The sequence below is a fragment of the Anabrus simplex genome, chromosome 1 (assembly GCF_040414725.1).
Source record: "Anabrus simplex isolate iqAnaSimp1 chromosome 1, ASM4041472v1, whole genome shotgun sequence".
Classification (NCBI taxonomy): Eukaryota; Metazoa; Arthropoda; class Insecta; order Orthoptera; family Tettigoniidae; genus Anabrus; species Anabrus simplex.
Window position 1 is genome coordinate 918,696,140 of NC_090265.1, and position 12,549 is coordinate 918,708,688.

Here is a 12,549-nt window from a genome sequence, read left to right on the forward strand (position 1 = left end):
GCCAACCTCTGTCATGAGAACAGCCGGGGCCACACACCTTTCAAGGGGCTTTTGTCTATCGCCGCGGTGCATACTGTCCGCACGACAAGAAAAATATAGACAGCCATATCAAACCAACAGGAGCCTCCGTGGCTCAGGCGGCAGCGCGCCGGCCTCTCACCGCTGGATTCCGTGGTTCAAATCCCGGTCACTCCATGTGAGATTTGTGCTGGACAAAGCGGAGGCGGGTCAGGTTTCTCCCCGGCTACTACGGTTTTCCCTGTCATAATTCATTCCAGCAACACTCTCCAATATCATTTCATTTCATCTGTCATTCATTAATCATTGCCCCAGAGGAGTGCGACAGGCTTCGGCAGCCGGCACAATTCCTATCCTCGCCGCTAGATGGGGGCTTCATTTATTCCATTCCTGACCCGGTCGAATGACTGGAAACAGGCTGTGGATTTTCATTTTCATCAAACCAACAACCAACAGTTGGCAGCGGTGCTACACTACTTAACTCCACTTATCTCAGCTTGCCTCAGCCAAGACCAACTACAATATTAAAGGCAAATACAGTAGAGACAATACGCGACACTTACGGATTTAGCCTTGCTAAAATGGGAGACAATTCGACGGTGGCGCTCCTAGTGACTTGACCTGAAAAAATCGCGCTAAATTCAAATATCAATGGAAATGTATATACGGAAATGGATAAATAAATTACGTCTAGACAGAAAGTGTTATTTAGATATTAACTTCGAAGTTGCTAAAGCAGTTCTGGATAAATGAATGAAGAATTATTTAAAAGGTCATTATTCAAAGACTGAAATTAGACATATAAACAAGAAGTGAAATGGACTGGTGTGAAATGGCTTGATCTTTCATTTATGCAATACTTTTTTTAGCTTTAGCATTCCTGCCTGAACTCTTACGGTTGGATTTGTCTTTTTTCTCATTTAAAAACATTGCATCATCATATTAAGACACTTGTCAATAAAAATATCGGCACATTCCTTATACATATGATGCAATGAATTAACATTTAATAGCTGGACAATTTTCCTCTTAACATGAAACCTACTAACAGAAAGATATTCCTTACACATATGATGCAATAAATTAACATTAATAATATTATTTGTTTTACGTCCCACTAACTACTCTTTTACGGTTTTCCGAGACGCCGAGGTGCCGGAATTTAGTCCCGCAGGAGTTCTTTTACGTGCCAATAAATCTACCGACACGAGGCTGACGTACTGTATTTGAGCACCTTCAAATACCACTGGACTGAGCCAGGATCGAACCTGCCAAGTTGGGGTCAGAAGGCCAGCGCCTTAACCGTCTGAGCCACTCAGCCCGGCGAATTAACCTGTAATAGCTGGACAGTTTTCCTCTTAACATGAAGCCTACTAACAGAAAGATAATCTATAAAATCCCGGCTTTAATCTGAGAAGAGGGATAAAAAAGAAAGAAAAGTATGAAAATGTTGTCGACAGTGATGCTTTGAGGAATATTTACGTACAATTAGAGGAAAAATGTAACATACCCTTGGCTGTATAGTCGAGGATTTTAAATTCGCTGGCCTGGAAATGATCTGGACAGATCTTATAATTCTTATATAAGCATAACGTCCCTTCTAACCCCAACTTGGCAGGTTCGATCCTGGCTCAGTCCGGTGGTATTTGAAGGTGCTCAAATACGACAGCCTCGTGTAGGTAGATTTACTGGCACGTAAAAGAACTCCTGCGGGACTAAATTCCGGCACCTCGGCGTCTCCGAAGACCGTAAAAGTAGTTAGTGGGACGTAAAGCAAATAACATTATTATTATTCTTTCTTGTACACCTTATCCAAATCACTTCTGTGACATTTCAAAACCCACAGATCACACCTACAACAACACATCGGTATTGAAGGTTAACTGCTGCACTATACAATAAAATATGCGTATTACATTTTAAGCCAGTTAAAATATGGGTCGAGCAGGTCAGAAGATTAAATCTCTGTCATTGGAAGAATATATATGCAAACACAATATTACTTACATTTTCTTGTCACGATGGAACCTGAAGAACGACCGCGCATTCTTCTCTACTTCATAGTTACTGCAGCCAAACACAGCACATACCTTTCCCCTCATGTTGAGAGGAGATATCAAGGAATGACACACGCTACTATTTAATTATGTCAACTCACTGAAAACGCATAAATAACACCAAAAACTTCACACAAAAATACACGTGCTCTTATGACAGAATCAGTAGTTTTCAGGTCTACTCGCTAGAGTGAGCTCCAATAGCTGTCCCTCGATATCTCGCTCAGTGTCGCGTATTGTCTCTACTGTATTTGTTATAGGTTATAGTTGGTCTTGCCTCTGCGCTACTAGTGGAAGCCTAATTACTAAACAAAGGACAGTCACTTCGCGTGCGCCACATATTGGTGTATCGTGTTACTAACATTGCGGGGCGGACTCTGTACTTATGCCCGTGTTTCCTCCCTTCCCTTCCCTTCCCTTCCCTTCCCTTCCCTTCCCTTCCCTTCCCTTCCCTTCCCTTCCCTTCCCTTCCCTTCCCTATTATCATAGTCATCATCATTATCACCATCACACACTACACAGCACATAACATGCGGTCTTCACTCTGGACCCAGAAACAGACGCTTGCATAATTATCTTCGACTCTGAGGCAAGGAGTGGCTAGATCTTGTCCAATATGGTGCGCAACTAGTAAATGAAGATCGGAAAATCTCCATCATCACAGCCAATGGAACCCACACATTAATGATTAGGGATCGAAATTTAAAATAGATTCCTTATATGTAGAGAAGAAGTACAGGAAATATGTAATGTCTTGAGTTATCTAACATTCAAAAATATTATTGCAAGGTGAAGGCACAGACTGGGAAATTGACTCTGGAAGCAGGCTTCGTGTGATGGCAATGTACCCTCAAGCTGTTATTACATTGACTTTGTTACCAACCATAGCTCCGCGCCTGAAAATTGATTATCCATTTGCTTAGCCTACTACCTAGTACCTCATTATACTGAGAGTTTGGTGACTATCTTGTTTAAGTGTTGAAAACTACTGTATTAATAAAGATACAGTAACTTAATTAGTTTTGTCTAGGATATAATGGAATTTAGTAAATGTCACTCTCATCCAACCAAAAGTTCTGTTTGGATGTTGTCTTAAATCATTATACACGTGATAATGTTCTCCGCATTGCCGTCATTCTTGATACATTCGAGCCGTGAGATTAGCGGCGCGCAGCTGTGAACTTGTTTCCGGGAGATAGAAGGTTCGAACCCCACGGTCGGTAGCCCTGAAGATGGTTTTCTGTGGTTTCCCATTTTCACGCCAGGCAAATGCTGGGGCTGTACCTTAATTAAGGCCACGGCTGCTTCCTTCCCACTTCTAGGTCTTCCCTCTCCCATTGTCGCCATAAGACCCACCTACCTACCTACCTATCTGTGTCGGTGCGGCGTAAAGCAAATAAAAAAGATACATTCGAATAACGTATTTAAACTGGAATTGATCTTCGTCAGACGATGATGAGGTGGAAAACACCCCAACTCAACTGGGACAACAGATTTGGGTTTAGTTAATGCTTCGTTGACTCAAAGGCTTAAGGCTCTTGGGTCGATGTTACGGGTTCTGTTAAGATCGCTGCAAGGTGTTGCTTCACTTTGGATGACGTTTTTCATCCCCACCACTGTGAGTACCAGGGAAAGGCTATTCATACGAGCTGCGGTTGTTTTTTTTTTTTTGCTAGGGGCTTTACGTCGCGCCGACACAGATAGGTCTTATGGCGACGGTGGGATAGGAAAGGCCTAGGAAGGAAGCGGCCGTGGCCTTAATTAAGGTACAGCCCCAGCATTTGCCTGGTGTGAAAATGGGAAACCACGGAAAACCATTTTCAGGGCTGCCGATAGTGGGATTCGAACCTACTATCTCCCGGATGCAAGCTCACAGCCGCGCGCCTCTACGCGCACGGCCAACTCGCCCGGTAGCTGCGGTTGTAATTCATGTATGTATGTATGTATGTATGTATGTATGTATGTATGTATGTATGTATGTATGTATGTATGTATGTATGTTTATTGAGTATCCAGCCCGGAGGCTGGTTTGATCCTCAACAGATCTGCCATCAGCCGTCGTTGATGGTGTAGGTATCACTGAAGAGACAGACTAGGGAAATTAGGAGTGACGTAATTTCCCGTTGCTTTACTCACCGAACCAGAAGTTGATATTATATTATCATTCTGCGAAGCGCTCTGCAATGCACGCACCAAACAACCCTATTAGAGACATTTTCACACCCTTCATAACAGGGACTGGCTGCGTAAGGAATGGCATTACTAGCATCGCGCGTATCACTTTCATATCGTTAAAGCCAAGGAGGAGACTGAGAGAGGGCAGTGAAAATAAAATAATTGATCTAGTCCATACTAGGGGACATCATTCACTGTAAACGCTAGGTCTTGCAATCAATGACAGGATCCCGTGCCTCTGGAATGTTAAGCCTAGTGTCGAACCAGACACTTTCTATTCTGGATTCCACCTCATTAGGAGATGCTCTCGCTGATTTGCACGTAAAATCTTAACGGTCTGCATGTACAGTATGTATGTAGGAATGAATGAATGGATGTATGAATACCTACTCAGTCTCGTCTGACATCCAATACATGCTTCCTGTACAGTAAACATCTACTTTCCAGACAATACCAACTCCTCTGTAACGCTTTCTATATAAGAATGTAAGGTTCATAGAACTCTCCCGTAGACTATTCTATTTCCTCATTGGCTGAACTCCATCGTACAGTATCTCCAGAATAGAGAATATTCATTCACGATCTTGTACTGTATATCGTACCCCCTCTGGCAAACTTACGAAAGTGCAAACTGTCAATTTATCAGCAGAGTTGAATCAGTGGTTATATTTTTATGGTCAGTATTATATGTTACCCATGCAAAACGAACTGCAGATGGGGAACTTTACCAGAGGGTAGATCGTATATGAATAGTAAAATCAAAATCAGCTGCAGAACTGAAATGAAACGGCGTATGGCTTTTAGTGCCGGGAGGGTCCGAGGACATGTTCGGCTCACCAGGTGAAGGTCTTTCGATTTGACGCTCTTAGGCGACCTGCGCGTAATGATGAGGATGAAATTATGATGAAGACGACACATACACCCAGCCTCCGTGCCAGAGAAATTAACCAATAATGGTTAAAATTCCCGACCCTGCCGGGAATCGAACCCAGGACCCCTGTGACCAAAGGTCAGTACGCTAACCATTTAGCCATGGAGCCGAACACTGCAGAACTGCAGATTCGCTAGTTCACCAGAGGGGGGGGGGGGGACGATATTAGACATACTAGATTCAATTTTCGACTCCATTGCTTGTGCACTTGGTAGAATATTTTACCACAAAAAGAAATGTAACTTATGTATGTGCAGCTAAGCTCTGTAGCTTTAACGATAAAGCGCTGGTAATCTGAGGTCAAGTTGGCGGGTTCGATCCCCACTCAGTTCTGTGGTATTTGAAGGTGGTCAAATAACGCCAGTCTCGTATCAGTACGTTTATCGGCAAGTTATAAAAAGAACCCCTGTGAGTAGACATTCTGCCAGCTGGGCGTCTCAAAAAATCTAAAAATTATAGGTGGGACAGGAAACTATTATTATTATTATTATTATTATTATTATTATTATTATTATTATTATTATTATTATTATTATACATGGCCTTGAAACAGGAATCTCGTACGCTGCTCGAATTTCACTTATGAAGTGGTGACAGGTCGTAATTGTCCTTCGAAAAAGATAGATTAGATGTAGAGCATTGCATAGATGGGTTCAAGAATGTTAGAGGAATGATTTTTTCTCCATTTGGAACCATTTTTCTTTTTTGATGATATAAAAATAAAAATTATAAGCAGCTTATTCTTACAATTTCATAATGCACGACAGATGTCATAGCAAGATTAGATAAAGGAAGACGTATAATATTTTCGAAGCAAAAGTGAAATGGATAGTGAAGTTCAAAATAATATATGATTAACAAATAGTAGGACAGTCAAGTTATGGAGATACTTCCTTGGTGCAAGTACTAAGTGAGTGGCTGTGTGGTTTGGGTCAGGTAGCTGTGAGCTTGCACTTGAGAAATAGTGGGTTCAAATCCCACTGTCGGCAACCCTTAAGGCGGTATTTCGTAGTTTCCCATTTTCACACCAAGAAAATACTGGATCTGTACCTGAAGGCCACAGTCATGTCCTTCCTACTCCTAGCCCTTTTCTATCCCGTCGTCGCCATAAGACCTATCAAATCAAATCAAATCAAATCAAAATATTTTATTTGCAAATGTGGTCTCTACCTCGGTGGCAAATGATACACAAAAATACATTATTCTCAACAACTAAATTTTAAGATAAAAAGAAAAGAATACATTTTCCTGAAATACAGTATTATACAATTTAAATGAACATTTTTTCTATTAAACACACAGCTCATCCTTAATAAATTTATATTATTTACGAAATTCTACTCATAACATCTTCTGTACTTACACACATAAACAACTCATATACAGTATGTGGAATCACTTCAAAAAATACTATACATTATTGCTATAAGATTTAAATGTACATTGGTTTTTAATCTATTTTGGTAACTAACGTGCATAACGACCTGTTGCGTCTTAACCAGAGCCCCTTTTGCCACTGCTTTTCAGAGTTCTTGAAGATCCTTCACAGCTACCGTAGAGGTCCCAGGGCCCTCGAAGTCCCCACTGTACTTCACCCCTACAGGCAGTCCCCTACTTCAGCTGCCTAGTCTCCATAGACAAGGGGATGGAATTAATTTATTTAAAACATTATTTATTACAACAACCTACACAGATTGAATGCCCTCTAACATTTATTTTCTCTGTTGCCGTTTATTCTTTTCTTGAATATCTGTACAGATTTTGGAAAATGATCAAACACTTCCCCAGGTAAACTGTTCCACTCCTTCACGCCCTTCTCAATGAATGAAAATTTACCTCAATCATTTCTGCTAAAATCCCGTCTAATTTTATACTTGTGATCAGCCCTGCTAATATAATTATTTTCTAACTGAAGCCCCTCACGGATTTCTCCCCTTACTTCATCTCCTGTATAGGCTCTATATAATGCTCTAAGTCTAGATTTCTCCCTTCTCTTACTTAGAGCTTCCCACCCCAGTTTCTGTAACATTTCTGATCAACTACGTTTTCTCATGAAATCTCCTGTTACAAATCTTACTGGTTTCCTCTGCACACCATCTATTTCTTTTATTAGGTGTTCCTGGTGAGGATCCCAAACACTGTTTGCATATTCCAATAATGGACGAACCATACTTAGGTGCATCCTTTAAATAGCCTCATTATAACATGTAACGATCTGTATGCTGTCTCAATAGTGTCATCAACATGACCCTTCCAGTGCAAATTACTTTCAAATCTCACACCTAAGTATTTGCACTTGCCATCTTTTGGAACAATTACCTCATCCAAAGTATATTTAAATTCAGTTTTTAAGCTCCTGTTTGTAAATGTTGTAAACGTTTGTTCATCTACATGACAGTAGACCAGGTCGTCACCTGACGTAAATGAACGGTCGTGCTATTTTCTTTTTGCTAGTGGCTTTACGTCGCACCGACACAGACAGGTCTTTATGGCGACGATGGGATAGACAAGGCTAGGAGTGGGAAGGAAGCGGCCGTGGCCTTAATTAAGGTATAGCCCAAGCATTTGCCTGGTGTGAAATCTGGGAAACCACGAAAAATAATATTCAGGATTGTCGACAGTGGGATTCGAACCCACTATCTCCCGGATGCAAGCTCACAGCTGCGCGCCCCTAACCGCACGGCCAACTCGCCCGGTGGTGGTGCTATTAAAATGATTCCCGTGATCATAGTATCTGTGAAACATTACTATTTCACACTGAAATTTAAGTCCAGTTATATTCGAGAATAATGTGTTGTCTTTAATTATTAGCTAAAGAATTTTAAATAATATACAAAGCAAAGAAAAGTGAAATATTCTTGGTGAAAGTTATATGGGCACTAACTATGGCTTGAACTGAAGTTATCCAAGTGTGCAGCCAGCGAAGCATGTACTCTCTTGTCTTCTACACACTGAGTGAATTAAGATTATTTTGCTGGTGTAGTCAGGGAGACTGATTCGGCTGAAGGGATATCATTGCGAGATCATACCCACGCTAGCAGAATGGAAGAAAGATGAAGAATAAAGGATAATGGTGTCGAGTCATTAAAGGAAAAACTGTTAACTACGGAGTAGAGAACAAATAGGATAAGAGTCTGCAACTTTTTTAATTTTACAAGTTGCTTTACGTCGCACTGACACAGATAGGTCTTATGGCGACGATGGGATAGGAAGGGGCTAGGAGTGGGAAGGAAGCGGCCGTGGCCTTAATTAAGGTACAGCCCCAGCATTTGCCTGGTGTGAAAATGGGAAACCACGGGAAACCATCTTCAGGGCTGCCGACAGTGGGGCTCGAACCCACTATCTCCCGATTACTGGATACTGGCCGCACTTAAGCGACTGCAGCTTACGAGCTCGGTGGGAGTCTGGAACTAAAAGCAGGGACAGACTAAGAGTCCCTTCTTACAAATTGCGTCCAACACCATCTCTAGCTCAAATTGATCACAAATACGGAATGTAGAAAATAAAACCAAAACCCATAGCGCAACGGCCCGTGAAGGGCCTTGGCCCACCATGCGACCGCTGCTGAGTCCGAAGGCAATGCAAATTATGAGGTGACGTGTGGTCAGCCCGGCTGTTACTGTTGGCTCTAGACAAAGGACGCTATCTTACCGTCAGATATCTCTTCAAATCTAACCACGTAAGCTGAGTGGACCTCGAACCAGCCCTCAGTTCAAGCAAAAATCCCTGGCCTGGTCGGGAATCCCTGGGCCTCCGAGTAAGAGGCAGGCATGCTACCTCTACACCACAGGGCCGGCTAATGGGGAATATAAATACTGCGTTAATTTGTCCGCCTGTCTCTGTTAGGACAACAGCCCGTCCACTGATAGCACCACCAATAATTATGCAGTTTTAGAGCAACCACAAATGTCAATGGCAATGCGTATCAGGTAAGAAAAGGAGTGTGGTAGTTTACCAATGCTTTCCTCACTGATCGAGTGAGTTGGCCTTGCGGATAGGGTTGCATAATTGTGAGCTTGCATTCGGGAGATGATGGGTTCGAATCCCACCGTTGGCAGCCCTGAAGATGGTTTTCCGTGGCTACCAATCTTCACACCATTCACATGCTGGAGCTGTGCCTTAATTAAGGTCACGACCACTACCTTTCCAATCCTAGCCCTTTCCCTTCCTTGTGACGGCGAAAACCTTCGATGTATTAGTGTGATGTGAAACTACTAGAATTAAAAAAACCTTTTTCTCTCTGGGCCAGAAATTGCTATTGCAATACGACTGACCCCATGAGTAGCACCTTATATAACACTCAGACGCCCAAGTCGTGCTCCAAATGTAAATACTCAAGACCATCTATACCACAGCAGCTTCCATACTGTCATAGCCATAAATTAGATCAGGGCCTCTCAAACGCCCAAAATCTCACGCGTGCAGATAGAGGCGCAAGAGCTCCGTGCACTGTGCATCGCTGCCGCTCGGCATGGCTCGGATCAACGCTTCGTCTCTGGGCTACTCGGCTAAGCTCGGCTCAACTCGCCTATGCTCGGCTCAAGTCAGCCTGAATTTGGAGCGCTACGGCGCAAGTGGGGCAGAGGGAGACAGGCGGAGCGAGCGAGACAGGCGTGAGGAAAGAGAGAGTAAGCGCTATTGCTCCAAATCGAGGAGTGGGGGGTCTGCACTCTGGTCAACCAAGCCAAGTCGTCTCTTGCACCGTGCACAGTGCATGCACCACGCGCATGCACCCTGAGAGGCCCTGAATTAGATCGATACTTCACTGGAAGTTACATTTTGTTTTAGCTTTCTTCAAGAAATGGCAACAGGCGTACAGCATTAATGCAGGCATCAAATAGACTTCACGTACACTGGTTGCGCGACACTGTATTACAGACATTCCCCAAGGCTCTCAAACAAAACAACAAAATAAAACACAAGTTGTGATACCATAAAGTCACGTAAAATTATAGCAGTGTCCTTTAAGGAATCTAGAGACTAACAAATCTGTTGTCGCACTGATTGGTGCCTTTGTGCGTTCAATTAGGACAATCAAAGTATATTCGCACTACAAAACGTTTAGCTGCTATGGATCTTAACAACAGGAGATACAGGTCTTTGAAGTTAACATGGAACTACAATGAGTACCCAGGGGGACACTTGGAATTCTACGTAAACTACGATTTAAAAAAAATGTTATCTCTATGTACGGGCAGGGAAAAGTAGAAGGGTATTTAACGTTCGCACTAACTTGTGTAGGGGTTTGGCGACTGTGTATTAGAAAAGAGCTAAGACTGGAAAGGTACTGGCCGTTGTACAGACCAGTATTTTCATGATATAAAATGGGAAATAACAGAAGACCATCTGTAAGACTGCCAGCGACGAAGTTCGATCCCACCATTTTCTGAATGCAGACATCATACCGAATTCCAGCTCAATTGGTTCAGTAATTTCGACGTGATTGAGCGAGAAATGAAAGAGACACCACATCGTTTATATATATATATATATATATTTGTTTGGTACTGTTTGCTTTACGTCGTAATTAAGGCACAGCCCCAACATTTTCCTGGTTTGAATATGGAAAACCACAGAAAACCATGTTCAGGGCTGCCGCCAGTTGGATTCTAATCCACTTTCTCCCGAATGCATAAAAACTATTACGTGATTGTTTAAAAGAGTTTCGCAAGTATTTTATTTTCAGGTCAACATCTTGCAAAAATACATAGTTGAATGTAAGCGGATTTTAGTTCCTTACCTCTTATAACAGAATAATTAAAAACTGAATCTAACCATCATCACCTTCGTCTCCCTCTACTTCTCTTACCAACCATTCTCGTAGGTAAATTATCCTCCTCCATTCGCCTCACATGAGCCCATCGCCGATGCTGGTAGATACATATAGCTTCAACCATCGAATTTATTCCTAACTTAGACTTTACCTTTTCATTTCATTTCATTTCATTTCGAGTACCCTCCTTCCATTATTCCCATATGCTTGTACTACTTTCATGTTTATATAATAAAAATCTTCCGGGCTGTTATGCCGTGGTCCACTCCTCTCGCTTCTCCCAGACGTTTCGACTACTGCTGCGGTAGTCATCTTCTGTGGCGTCGTGTAGATACGCTTTCCTGTATCCCGCTGGGATATTTTGAAATAAAACGTAAGTTAGCCATGTGACAGATCCCTCTGAGAATGTTTTTGCGAATGTCATGGAATTCCACCCAACGGTTAGACGTATTATCATTTCGGAAGGTAGACAGACAGACAGACAGACAGACAGACAGACAGACAGACAGACAGACAGACAGACAGACATACGTCATTTCATCTTTTTTATAAGAGGTTGAAATAACAGTAGTAGAAGCAGTAGATCTATGTTCAGCAAAATTTCGTTGGTAACACACAAGAAGTTTTACTACGCAGTAGTAGTAGTTTTACGTGCCACTTACTACTTTTACGAGTTTAGGAGACACTGAGGTCCCAGAATTTTGTCCCGCAGGAGTTTCTTGGCTGTCGTGTTTGGGCACCTTCAAGCACCACCGAAATGAACTGGGACCCAAGCCGCCAACTCGAGCTCAGAAAGCCATCGTTTTACTGTCTGAATCACTCAGCCTGGCTCACCAGAAGTTTTACTGGCTGTCAGAAATGACTTTTTGATGTATGGTATATTCAGTAACTGTTTTGTTACGATTCTAGTTGCTGACTTCACATTGCACAAGTAAATGTTTGCTGTTTCCACGGGAGTTTGATTTTATCTACCTGGTCCATAGACTGCAGGCATATTATTATTATTATTATTATTATTATTATTATTATTATTATTATTATTATTATTATTATTATACTGGTTTTACGTCCCTCTAACTACTTTCTTATGTTTTTCGAAGACGCCGAGGTGCCGGAATGTTGTCACGCAGAAGTTCTTTTACGTGCCAGTAAATCTACCGATACGAGGCTGACGTATTTGTGCACCTTCAAATACCACCGGACTGAGCCAGGATCGAACCTGCCAAGTTGGGGCCAGAAGGTCAACGCCCCAACCCTCTGAGCTACTCAGCTCGTTATTATTATTATTATTATTATTAGTAGTAGTAGTAGTAGTAGTATGAGTTTGTTTTTTGAGTTGAGCCTCACCGGACGAGTTGGCCGTGCGGTTAGGGGCGCGCGGCTGTGAGCTTGCATCCGGGAGATAGTGGGTTTGGGTCCCACTGTCGGCAGCCGTAAAGATGGTTTTCTGTGGTTTCCCATTTTCACACCAGGCAAATGCTGGGGCTGTACTTTAATTAAGGCCACGGCCGCTTCCTTCCATCTCCTAGGCCTTTCCTATCCCCTCGTCGCCATAAGACCTAGCTGTGTCGGTGCGACGTATTACCACTAGCAAA

General features: G+C 42.4%; 1 protein-coding gene across 1 annotated transcript in view; it reads left to right on the forward strand.

The window, feature by feature from the left end:
* Positions 1–12,549, forward strand: part of Cad99C (cadherin-99C) — a 529,236-nt gene that overhangs the window by 391,289 nt on the left and 125,398 nt on the right. The gene's annotated exons all lie outside the window — the stretch shown is intronic.